Genomic DNA, 12455 nt, shown 5'->3' with positions numbered 1-12455 from the left:
TGTGATTACCTGCCAGCAGCTGCTCTTTCTGTGATTACCTGCCAGCGCCTGCTCTTTCTGTGATTACCTGCCAGCAGCTGCTCTTTCTGTGATTACCTGCCAGCGCCTGCTCTTTCTGTGATTACCTGCCAGCACCTGCTCTTTCTGTGATTACCTGCCAGCACCTGCTCTTTCTGTGATTACCTGCCAGCACCTGCTCTTTCTGTGATTACCTGCCAGCACCTGCTCTTTCTGTGATTACCTGCCAGCACCTGCTCTTTCTGTGATTACCTGCCAGCACCTGCTCTTTCTGTGATTACCTGCCAGCACCTGCTCTTTCTGTGATTACCTGCCAGCACCTGCTCTTTCTGTGATTACCTGCCAGCACCTGCTCTTTCTGTGATTACCTGCCAGCACCTGCTCTTTCTGTGATTACCTGCCAGCACCTGCTCTTTCTGTGATTACCTGCCAGCACCTGCTCTTTCTGTGATTACCTGCCAGCACCTGCTCTTTCTGTGATTACCTGCCAGCACCTGCTCTTTCTGTGATTACCTGCCAGCACCTGCTCTTTCTGTGATTACCTGCCAGCACCTGCTCTTTCTGTGATTACCTGCCAGCACCTGCTCTTTCTGTGATTACCTGCCAGCACCTGCTCTTTCTGTGATTACCTGCCAGCACCTGCTCTTTCTGTGATTACCTGCCAGCACCTGCTCTTTCTGTGATTACCTGCCAGCACCTGCTCTTTCTGTGATTACCTGCCAGCAGCTGCTCTTTCTGTGATTACCTGCCAGCAGCTGCTCTTTCTGTGATTACCTGCCAGCAGCTGCTCTTTCTGTGATTACCTGCCAGCAGCTGCTCTTTCTGTGATTACCTGCCAGCACCTGCTCTTTCTGTGATTACCTGCCAGCACCTGCTCTTTCTGTGATTACCTGCCAGCAGCTGCTCTTTCTGTGATTACCTGCCAGCAGCTGCTCTTTCTGTGATTACCTGCCAGCAGCTGCTCTTTCTGTGATTACCTGCCAGCAGCTGCTCTTTCTGTGATTACCTGCCAGCAGCAGCTCTTTCTGTGATTACCTGCCAGCAGCTGCTCTTTCTGTGATTACCTGCCAGCAGCTGCTCTCTGTGAGTACCTGCCAGCAGCTGCTCTTTCTGTGATTACCTGCCAGCAGCTGCTCTTTCTGTGATTACCTGCCAGCAGCTGCTCTTTCTGTGATTACCTGCCAGCAGCTGCTCTTTCTGTGATTACCTGCCAGCAGCTGCTCTTTCTGTGATTACCTGCCAGCAGCTGCTCTTTCTGTGATTACCTGCCAGCAGCTGCTCTTTCTGTGATTACCTGCCAGCACCTGCTCTTTCTGTGATTACCTGCCAGCACCTGCTCTTTCTGTGATTACCTGCCAGCACCTGCTCTTTCTGTGATTACCTGCCAGCACCTGCTCTTTCTGTGATTACCTGCCAGCACCTGCTCTTTCTGTGATTACCTGCCAGCACCTGCTCTTTCTGTGATTACCTGCCAGCACCTGCTCTTTCTGTGATTACCTGCCAGCACCTGCTCTTTCTGTGATTACCTGCCAGCACCTGCTCTTTCTGTGATTACCTGCCAGCAGCTGCTCTTTCTGTGATTACCTGCCAGCAGCTGCTCTCTGTGATTACCTGCCAGCAGCTGCTCTCTGTGATTACCTGCCAGCAGCTGCTCTTTCTGTGATTACCTGCCAGCAGCTGCTCTTTCTGTGATTACCTGCCAGCAGCTGCTCTTTCTGTGATTACCTCCGGGACACGTTTGTCTCGCGAGAGTTTCACCGGGTCTGCTGACGTCATCGACACAGGTACACGCGACTAATTAAGGTAATTAAAATATGTATAAATATGTGTTTGTTTAAGTTCGGGGCATACTCTTTGACAAAGGGCCTAGCCCGAAACGCGTCAGAGTGGGCGATTGTCCTGTTTTATGGTGTCCCCCCCTATACCAATAAATTAGTTAACCCTTGGTGTGCTGGTCCTATAATAAAACTTACACATATATCTCTGTCAGCCTTATACATTCACCTGCTCTTCAATAGAAGGTGATGTGCAGACTGTCACTGGGGTGTATTATACCTGCACTAATTGGAAAATTGGTAGGGGCTCAGTAACTGCTATGTAAAGCAGATGAGCAAATAAACCTACCCCTATGATGTTTCAGTGATACTATATGAAAATGCCCTTGGGGAGTATGCAGCAAGGAAAAGGATTGGCCTAATATTTGTGAGAGACTGTACATATTTTTGGCCAGCTTTTAATTGCACTACTCACAAAAGCATATGCTTTATTTAACCCCTTCAGGGCTTTCTCACTTTTTTCACTAGTCCATGGGACAATAATTACATATATTCAGTGTAAGTACATGCACTATTTGGTTATGCCTTGACGTGGCTTGGAGGCTTATAACACTTTGGCCAAAGGGCCTCACAAGTCAGCCTATGCAAAAGAAACTGTTAACAGAAGACAACCTCTCCTTAAGAAGGGCTACAAATGTGGCAACAGTAATGGAGCTGGCAATGAAAGACGCAGACGCGCTGCAATCGCGCAAGACTGTAAAAGAAGAACTTACCAAGTCAGCAATCACGAAACCCCAAGGATATAGTCGACAATCCACGCTGTGACGACCCGCACCGGGACAACAGACTCCTGGCCGGTGTTACCGATGTGGAGGAACTAATCATGATGCCAGAGCCTGCAGATTCAAGGACATGCAGTGTCATAGTTGCGGCAAAACAGGATATTTACGGTATGCTTGCCATGCACCACATACACGCCGCCAGGAAAAGAAGGCGGGAGGCAGACAAACTTATAAAGTGCACCTCCAAGACGCATCGTCCAGCTCGGACGGAGACGAGCGATTGGAACGCCTCTCCATATACCACATCGGACCTTAACCAACGGGCATGGAAGTACAGGTGTAACTCGAAGGGAAAAAGCTGTGCATGGATCTGGATACTGAGGCTGCAGTAACAAACAGCAGTTGAAGCACACTAAAATCAGACTACAGACTTACTCCATGCAACTTTTAAAGCCGCTCGGCTGTGTGACAGTACGTGTCACGTATAACGAGAAAACAAAAAGACTTCCACTATACGTCCTAGAACGGGGAGGGCCACTCCTATTTGGACGTGACTAGATATGGGCCCTTGGAATGCCAGACATTCAAGTCAACTCCTGTCATGCTCTAGAACAAAACATAGACCAGCACGAGCCATGGATGAAAAACCTACAACATAAGTATAGCGCCGTTTTAGATAGCGACTTGGGCAAAGTTAAGGGTGATTCTGTTGAATTGAATTTAAGAGAAGGGGCGACCCCCAACATTTTTCAAAGTAATGCGAGTTCCATTCGCCCTGAAGGCTTGAGTGGAAACAGAGCAAAAGCATTTGGAGGAGTTAGGGATCATTTCCAAGGCCCATTTGGCCTAGCTAGACTGAGCGGCATCCATTAAGAAAGCAGGATGGCATATGCTAAGTGGCAAGTGGCCAGTGGGGGGAAGATTAAATTTTTGTTGCACATGCTCAGTTGCGATACTGAGGATTTGTGCCATTTTTTTGGAGAGACTGACAGAACTTTGCCACAGGTGGGAGATTTAGTTCCCACGCAGTGATTCGCTGCAGACTGAAAAGAAAGACTTTTGGAGTTTTTTAAAAGTTGGTGCAGCAATCAGAGGTCAGAGTCATCTGAGATTAAGTTCCATCTTGTAAGCTGATTCATCTAAGCTACAGCGGGTGGTACAGAGACTATTTCATTGCCACTAAAGATTTGTATCCAGCTTCCAGTATTTGTAAGGACTAAGGATTAATTAATCCTGCATTGGGGGAACGAAAATATTATTTTTGGTGGAGAAACAGGGGCTGCCGCTAGCGCCCCTAGCCGAGGACTGTTACGCGGCTCTTTTTCTGCAGCAACCCCACGTGTGGGAATTCCTGCCTAGAGACTGGATTTCATTCCATGGACATTTTTATTTCGTTTTGCCCCATCCCAGTAAGTGTGTTATCCGTGTTAATTTTGTAATTCAAGCTGTGTGTTCTTTATGTGAATAAATACAATTTATTTTATTTCATGCTTTATTCAATCAAAGGATCCAGATGGTAAAGTGTTAATAAGCTGGGTCTACTGTGACACTACCCACAAGCCAAGAGGTCCATGCCTGGGCCGCTAGGGTCTGGGAGTGGCCTAATCACGTGGTGGCCGTGGGGAACATTCCGGCTCACGAGGAGGGGAGTGTACTCCTGGAGTCCCTAAAGGAACTCCTGAGCCTAGACAAAGTATGGGTGATAGGAGAAGAGTATGATACCACTGGTTACTGGACCACCATTCTACTGGCGGTGGGTCAGGAAATATGCCAGGAAAATGCCCCTTGGACTTTACAGGCCCCAGAGGCCCCACCAGAAGGCTACCCCCTGATATACACAGAGAGACATAGTGTAGTTAATGGGACTGTGATCAAAATTGAGACTCCCTCATACGGGAATGCTAACTGTGAGTCACACCTAAGATGGCGTCTCCCGCCAACTTTGGCGAGCACCAGGACTGTACAAGAAATTATTTCAGAATTCTGTCTGGACTGGCGCGAAAACCAGAGCTCCACCCCCGCGATGTGAGTGGCTCAGCGCAGAGCCAGAACCACCCCTTGCTAATGTGTGCCCCATCTCTGGAGTCCACCAGGGGGAGTGGACATAGTGAGTCTCAATCAGTAACTTCTGTCTCCACTAAGGAAAGTACAGGATACAGCGAACCGCACCCTCAGTTGTATGGAGCCTGGCGAGCGAAAGGAGTGTGCTACCCGTTGCTTTTGTGCCCGTTTTTACAGAAAAGTATATCTGTAGATATGGACTTTACCCATTATGGACTACCAAGAGGACTCCTGGTGGTAAGGGTGGAAGGGAAGAGGTACCTCAGATGCCCCTGTCCCAAGTGTGATTTTCCAGGTGGCAAATTGAGCTCAGGAGACAAGTGTGCCTGCTGCGGAGGCAGTTCCTGAACCCCACGATGCTGCGGCCAACGGAATTCGCAGAAAAAGATGTGACTGACCCCTCTACCCAGGCGGTCGATGCTGCTATTCAATCTCCCTTGACTCTGAAGGCTTTGGAGGGCCTGTGCGCCCTAACCGTCGTGCCAGGAGGTCCGTGCACTTCGGTTCCAGACTCGGTTCCAGAGCCGGAACCTCAGATATCAGAACCATCAGGTAAGGTGACTACCCAGGAAAAGTTGGGTGCGCTTCCACTAGCGGCGCAGGAGCGGGACCGCTTACTGCCGATAGCCACCAGTGAATGCGAGGTGCACCGACCCTGTTCCCCTGCGGAGGTGTCCTTACCCTCATCTTCTACTGGTGACAGTAGCCAACCATCCATGGTGATGCGCCAGCCGGCGGACCACCCAATTCAAGATATGACAAAGAACCAATTGCTTAATCTGCGATGGGCCCGTGGGCCCTACAACGGCCAGTCCGGTCTACTATGAAGGTAACCTTGGTCCCAGGCCGGGGACCAGTACCTACCAATGACAGGAGTGAGTTGACTGCCCCAGGCGTGTTGGGTGTGAGTCCCCAGGTGACCGCGGAGCATGGTGGCTCCTTAAGTATGGTTGACTTGGCGATTGACTCGCCGCGGCATCACGTCCTGGCGGAGGTGTTCCCCCTAGAAGATCGCTACCAGGTGGTATATGTGGACCAGTGCCAACAGTTTACCTGCCAACCGGAGAGCCGAGTGGGCCCTATCATGAAGTCCAGTGCAGCAGAGGTGGTCTTGGACAGCGTTCCAGATGACCTGACAATGGTTAGCAGCCAGCGGAGCGGTGAGACACCAAACCGTTACTCCCTGGAGACTGTAATGGAGGTATCCAGTGAAGAGGCCCTGCCCTGGCGCTTACTTCTACGCGAAGGATCCCTGAGCACTTCCGTCTCAAGACGAGGATCTGCAATTCAATCTTGTGATGTTTCCAGAAGACGTAAATTCTGAAACCACTGCTGAAGCAAACCAGGACTGTGTTGTGACCGCTCTGGTAATTATTGCCTGCAGGCGCAAAATGGAGTGTTCTATTCGCCATGTGGTGGACCGAGGGAAATGTCAATGCCTCCCTGTCTACCGCATCCCTGATGCGGATGGCTGGGTAAAGGTCTGGCACAAAGACCACTTGCTGTTCCTTCCACCAGTGGGAGCAAGTAGTTTAGTATCAGAGACTGTAGTACCCGACCATTAGTTCAAAGAGTCTACAGAGACTCCGGTTTCAGTACCTGAGATTACCAAGGCAGAGAGTCACAGGAGTCAGTGAGGCGCCCTCCCACGATCAGTTAGGGGCACCCCACTATTGGTCTCAGCAATCAGCTAAACCTCAGCTGGCCTTGAGTGTCAATATGGTTATTAAGTCATGTACCAATTGTGATAGAGTGCCTGTGATCAGTTGTATTTTTTTTATTGTATAACTTATGCTGTGTGACGCTATCCTCCAAGCGGGGAAGTTGTTGTTTTCACCAGGGGGAGAATGTAGCCAGGATCCCCTCGGTCCCCATGTCTCTCCTCCCTTACCCTCCGTGGCATGTTGGGGCGCTGCGGGGGCGAGTGCGTCGCCGTGGCTCCCAGGCGGCATCTGTTGCAGGGCGCTGCCATGTTTGGGGTGTTCACGCATGCACGGAGGCTCGCACATGCGCAGAACAGCCGCGGCGGCCATGGTATGGTTGGCACAAGATCGTGTGTGTACAGGGAGCATGTGCATGCGCAACAGAGTGAGCGGCGGCCATTACAATATAGCGCATGCGCAGTGGAGATCGTGCTCGCGGCAGCAATATTAAATGGCTTCGCAAGGGACTACAGCCCTCAGAGTGCTTAAGGGCAGATAGGCCACCTGACGCCAGGGAGCCAAAAGGCTACAGGATTCCCTGAGAGAGATACATTTGACGCACTCAGGACAGGAAGAGAGAGTTGGAGCTGGGTAAGGGTTAGGGGAGGTTCTGTGTGCAGGGGTCAGGGACCCACTGCACTAGGCCACGTAATCCTCTAGGCCCCAGCTAGGCCCTGAGTCAGTAGCTTAAGTTTGTGGCTGCGTTAGGGACCGGCCCTAGGATAGGGAACCTGTGCCTTTAGTACTAGTACTAGAAAGTGAGGGACACAGTGGATGCTGACCAGGGACCAGGCCTACTTTAGAAGAGAAGGAGACTGTCTTCAGGGCGAGACCCCTCCTTTTGGACAGGACGTCCAGGACATCACGGAGGAGATTGTGGATCGGCGGATACTTTGTGAAGATATCTGCGGGCCCGGGTGCTGGAGCATCCGGCAGGTATCGTTATAAAGTGCACCAACAGAGTACATACACATTCTGGGCAGCGCTGTCTCACACACCAGGGGGGGTTGGGAGTGGGACTTTGGGGTGCTGGGACACGGTGTGGGGTTACGCCCTGCATGGTGCATGGGCAGTTGTACTCTTAGTCATTATAGAGAATAGAGTGTTAAGAGTTATCTATTATCTATGTTACAGTAAACGGCCTTTATATTTTCTACTGTGTGGGTGTGATTTATGTGTTGGGTCCTGTGAGGGGCTCCTCCCACAACGTTGGGATCCCTCACAGGTGGAGGCGCTGCACCGTATTGGAAGTAAATAACCCCAGGCTCTCCGTGGCGGAGGCTTAGGCTTCTGGGAGCCAACAGGTAAAAGGGCAGCACCGGTAGCTTTCTGTGTTCAGGGGGAAACAGGGCTACATATATTATATATATATATATATTATATATATATATATATATGTAGCCTAGCCTTTGGCCGCTACTTATTTTCCCTGAACCTTTCCAGTGTAAGTCCTGTTAGGTGCAGGCAGTGGAGAGGTTAATTCCTTCTTCAGGCTGTGTGTGTGTATTGCAGACTTGGATACATTTCAGGTATCCAAGGAAAGGCCTAGCAACAACCCTGAAAGAGTCAGCCTGAGGAAAGGGTACCGATTGGTTTATCTATAGTGGGTGATAACCAATTAGTATTCAACCTGCCCTGTTAAGGGGTGGGGTTCCAGCCATCCACCTCAGGCTATAAATATGGGCACTTTCCTAAATTCTGGGTCCCTGCCTCTCTAAGGCCGTGCCTATAGTGCCGTCGATGGCGACACGACGGGTGACATCACCCTTCATCACAGGCAAAAGTTATATTTCGCCGGGCGGCGGCGGCGCGGGTTTCTGGCCATTTGATTGGTTCAAGGGCCGTCACGAGGCGACAGCCCTTGAAAAATCTAATTTTGCCGGCTACCAGTTTGAGACGGCGACGTTGCTCTGTCGCCGTCGCGCTTATTATAAGCGCACGCGGCGGCAATGCATTTGTTTCGGGCGACGTTGCATCGCCGGCACTATAAGCGCAGCCTAAGGCTAAGTTCATAGTGGATCCAGCCGGGCGGAGGCGCGCTGAGGCTGAAAGCGGGTGCTTTCCCTGGCCTTAGACCGCGCGCCGTCCGGGGGCGTGTCAGGGGGGGGCTGTGACGTCACGGAGCTGGTTCGCCCTCATTGGGCGAACCGCTCACGTGACCGGCTCTGCGCTCCGGCGAGCGCAGAAACTAAAAATTTGGTAAGACACACGCTTGCGGACGTGTGCGCGAGCCACTGCTAAGGCCGCTCTCATTGCGGCTGCAGGGGCTCACTGCCGAGCAACAGCGCGCCTCAGCGCTGACCATGCCCGAGGCCTAAGAGTCTGAGAGGTACTGTCTCTCTCTTCCCTCTGTGGAGAGACCACCAGCAGCCCTCGACCTCACAAGGAGGTGGAGGAGGGGTCCAACTGGCATTGAAGAATAGGATCATTATGGAGGAATGTACCTGCTCTATGTTGTGAGGTCTTCATGCAATAAAACCATGAGAAGACAAAGGAGGGTAAGGCCTTGGCCATGTTTGGCGCTTGCTCGCTCTCGCTTGCTGCCGCTCGCTCTACCAGGAGCTTTTTGCTGTCCTTACAGAGGAGACAGCAAGCGCTTGGGAGGCGGGTATCACTGTGTGTGTGTGTGTCACTTGGTAGCTGTCAGTGTGTGTGTGTCACTGGGGAACATGTGTGTGTGTGTGTGTGTGCGTGCGTGCGTGCGTGAGTACGTGTGTGTGTGTGTGTGTGTATATTATATAATATTTTAAAAATTAAAAAAAAAGACATGTTGTGAGAATAAATTATTTATTAACATTGTGCAACTTTGATAAATATATTCACGCACGCACGCACGCACACACGCACACACACACGCGCACGCACACACACACACACACACACACACACAAAGGCACACACACACACACACACACATGCATACACTCACACATGCATGCATACACACACATGCATACACATTCACACACACACATGCATACACACACACACACATACACACACATGCATACACACATGCATACACACACACACACACACACACACAATGCACAAACACACACATACACAGACACACACACACACACACACAGGAGACATGGATCGGGACAGAAGGGGGACAGGGATCGGGCAGAAGGGGGACAGGGATCGGGCAGAAGGGGGACAGGGATCGGGCAGAACGGGGGCAGGAATCGGGCAGAAGGGGGGCAGGGATCGGGCAGAAGGGGGACAGACCGTCAGGGGGCGGGCCGGGAGCGGGCGCGTCACTGGCCGGGGGCGGGCCAGTGACGTCACGGAGCTGGTTCGCCCTCATTGGGCGAACCGCTCACGTGACCGGCCTGTCTCGCCGGCAAGCGGGGGAATTTTAAATTCCCCTAAGACCTGCGCTTCCGCAAGCGCGCGGAAGCGCAGGTGAGCCCCTACTAAAGCCGCTCTAATTGCGGCTGTAGGGGCTCAGTGCTGAGCGGGAGCGCGCGTCAGCACGCTTCCGCAAGCACGCAGGGAACATGTCCGGGGCCTAATTCACTGTCTTATGCTGCTGGAAAGGAGGAGAAGGTGTCAGTATGGGCCATCCCCTGCTCATTACAGAGGCATCCATATTCTCTGGAGGTGCTGCACCGAGGAACAAGGTAACCCTGTGCACCTGTCCTGTCTCTCCCCACACATCGCGGAGCACTCAGCCCTCCTGTTCACCAACAGGTCACAGCCCAACACCTGGAAGAAGCTGGAAGAAGCATACCCACCCCAATCTCACTTAGGGGGGGGGGGGGGGGGGTTGTCCAAGGGCTATATATATATTTTTGATCACTTCCTACCATCATTGCTGTGGATGCCCGTGCGCTGATTGGCTGTAACGGGCCACTGACGCTAACTCCACCGCAGGGGCTTCTGGGAGTTGTAGTCCTGCTGCGGGCTGTGCAGGGGAAATAAATGACTCGGTCTGAGCTGCAGGAGAAAAAGTTTCTCATGTTAAAGCTTTTACCTTTTTTACATCAGCCAAGACGTCTCTTTACGTTGCGTTCCACCCCAGCCCTGTGACACGCAAGCCCTGCGTTCCACCGCCTGCCCTGTGACACGCAAGTTTTGTGTTCCAGCGCCTGCCCTGTGATACGCAAGCCTTGCGTTCCACCGCCTACTCTGTGACACGCAAGCCCTGCGTTCCACCGCCTGCCCTTTGACACGCAAGCCTTGCACCCAGGGACAGCGCGCTCCGCCGGAACCGGAAATGTTTGTGAAGTCACTGGGCTGCAGGGGGAGAGGAGGGGAATAGAGCCTTGGGGTGCAGGGAGGAGGAGGGAGAGAGCCGTGAGATTGAGGAAGGAGAGAGCAGTGAGATGCTGGGAGGGGGGGGAGCAGTGAGATGCTGGGAGGGGGGGGGGAGCAGTGAGATGCTGGGAGGGGGGGGAGCAGTGAGATGCTGGGAGGGGGGGAGCAGTGAGATGCTGGGAGGGGGGGGAGCAGTGAGATGCTGGGAGGGGGGGGAGCAGTGAGATGCTGGGAGGGGGGGGAGCAGTGAGATGCTGGAGGGGGGGGAGCAGTGAGATGCTGGGAGGGGGAGAGCAGTGAGATGCTGGGAGGGGGGGGGGAGCAGTGAGATGCTGGGAGGGGGGGGGGGCAGCAGTGAGATGCTGGGAGGGGGGGGAGCAGTGAGATGCTGGGAGGGGGAGGGGAGCAGTGAGATGCTGGGAGGGGGGGGAGCAGTGAGATGCTGGGAGGGGGGGGGAGCAGTGAGATGCTGGGAGGGGGGGGGGAGCAGTGAGATGCTGGGAGGGGGGGGGAGCAGTGAGATGCTGGGAGGGGGGGGGGAGCAGTGAGATGCTGGGAGGGGGGGGGAGCAGTGAGATGCTGGGAGGGGGGGGAGCAGTGAGATGCTGGGAGGGGGGGAGCAGTGAGATGCTGGGAGGGGGGGGGGGGAGCAGTGAGATGCTGGGAGGGGGGGGGAGCAGTGAGATGCTGGGAGTGGGGGGGGAGCAGTGAGATGCTGGGAGGGGGGGGGAGCAGTGAGATGCTGGGAGGGGGGGGAGCAGTGAGATGCTGGGAGGGGGGGAGCAGTGAGATGCTGGGAGGGGGGGGGGAGCAGTGAGATGCTGGGAGGGGGGGAGCAGTGAGATGCTGGGAGGGGGGGGGAGCAGTGAGATGCTGGGAGGGGGGGGGAGCAGTGAGATGCTGGGAGGGGGGGGAGCAGTGAGATGCTGGGAGGGGGGGAGCAGTGAGATGCTGGGAGGGGGGAGCAGTGAGATGCTGGGAGGGGGGGGAGCAGTGAGATGCTGGGAGGGGGGGGGAGCAGTGAGATGCTGGGAGGGGGGGAGCAGTGAGATGCTGGGAGGGGGGGGAGCAGTGAGATGCTGGGAGGGGGGGGGAGCAGTGAGATGCTGGGAGGGGGGGGGAGCAGTGAGATGCTGGAGGGGGAGGAGCAGTGAGATGCTGGGAGGGGGGGGGAGCAGTGAGATGCTGGGAGGGGGGGGAGCAGTGAGATGCTGGAGGGGGGGGAGCAGTGAGATGCTGGGAGGGGGAGGAGCAGTGAGATGCTGGGAGGGGGGGGAGCAGTGAGATGCTGGGAGGGGGGGAGCAGTGAGATGCTGGGAGGGGGGGAGCAGTGAGATGCTGGGAGGGGGGGAGCAGTGAGATGCTGGGAGGGGGGGGAGCAGTGAGATGCTGGGAGGGGGGGGAGCAGTGAGATGCTGGGAGGGGGGGGAGCAGTGAGATGCTGGGGGGGGGGGGGAGCAGTGAGCTGTGGGAGGGGGGGGGAGCAGTGAGATGCTGGGAGGGGGGGGGAGCAGTGAGATGCTGGGAGGGGGGGGAGCAGTGAGATGCTGGGAGGGGGGGGAGCAGTGAGATGCTGGAGGGGGGGGAGCAGTGAGATGCTGGGAGGGGGGGGGAGCAGTGAGATGCTGGGAGGGGGGGGAGCAGTGAGATGCTGGGAGGGGGGGGAGCAGTGAGATGCTGGGAGGGGGGGGAGCAGTGAGATGCTGGAGGGGGGGGAGCAGTGAGATGCTGGGAGGGGGGGGAGCAGTGAGATGCTGCGAGGGGGGGAGCAGTGAGATGCTGCGAGGGGGGGAGCATTGAGATGCTGGGAGGGGGGGGAGCATTGAGATGCTGGGAGGGGGGGGAGCAGT

The 12455-nt window shown here is 54.4% G+C and overlaps 1 protein-coding gene across 2 annotated transcripts in view; it reads right to left on the bottom strand.

The window, feature by feature from the left end:
• LOC142483771 (gastrula zinc finger protein XlCGF66.1-like) overlaps positions 1-10355 on the bottom strand; it is a 28628-nt gene extending 18273 nt beyond the window's left edge. For both annotated transcript variants that reach the window (XM_075583755.1, XM_075583756.1), the window contains exons 1-2: positions 10155-10355; positions 2567-2689 (exon numbers count right to left, since the gene is read on the bottom strand). The gene's annotated coding sequence lies outside the window, so the exon portion shown is untranslated. The remainder of the gene's footprint in view (positions 1-2566; positions 2690-10154) is intronic.
• Between the last annotated feature and the right edge of the window lie 2100 nt (positions 10356-12455).

The sequence above is a fragment of the Ascaphus truei genome, unplaced genomic scaffold (genome assembly GCF_040206685.1).
Source record: "Ascaphus truei isolate aAscTru1 unplaced genomic scaffold, aAscTru1.hap1 HAP1_SCAFFOLD_369, whole genome shotgun sequence".
NCBI lineage: Eukaryota > Metazoa > Chordata > Amphibia > Anura > Ascaphidae > Ascaphus > Ascaphus truei.
Note: the sequence above shows the minus strand (reverse complement) of the source record. Positions and strands in the feature narration are given on the sequence as shown.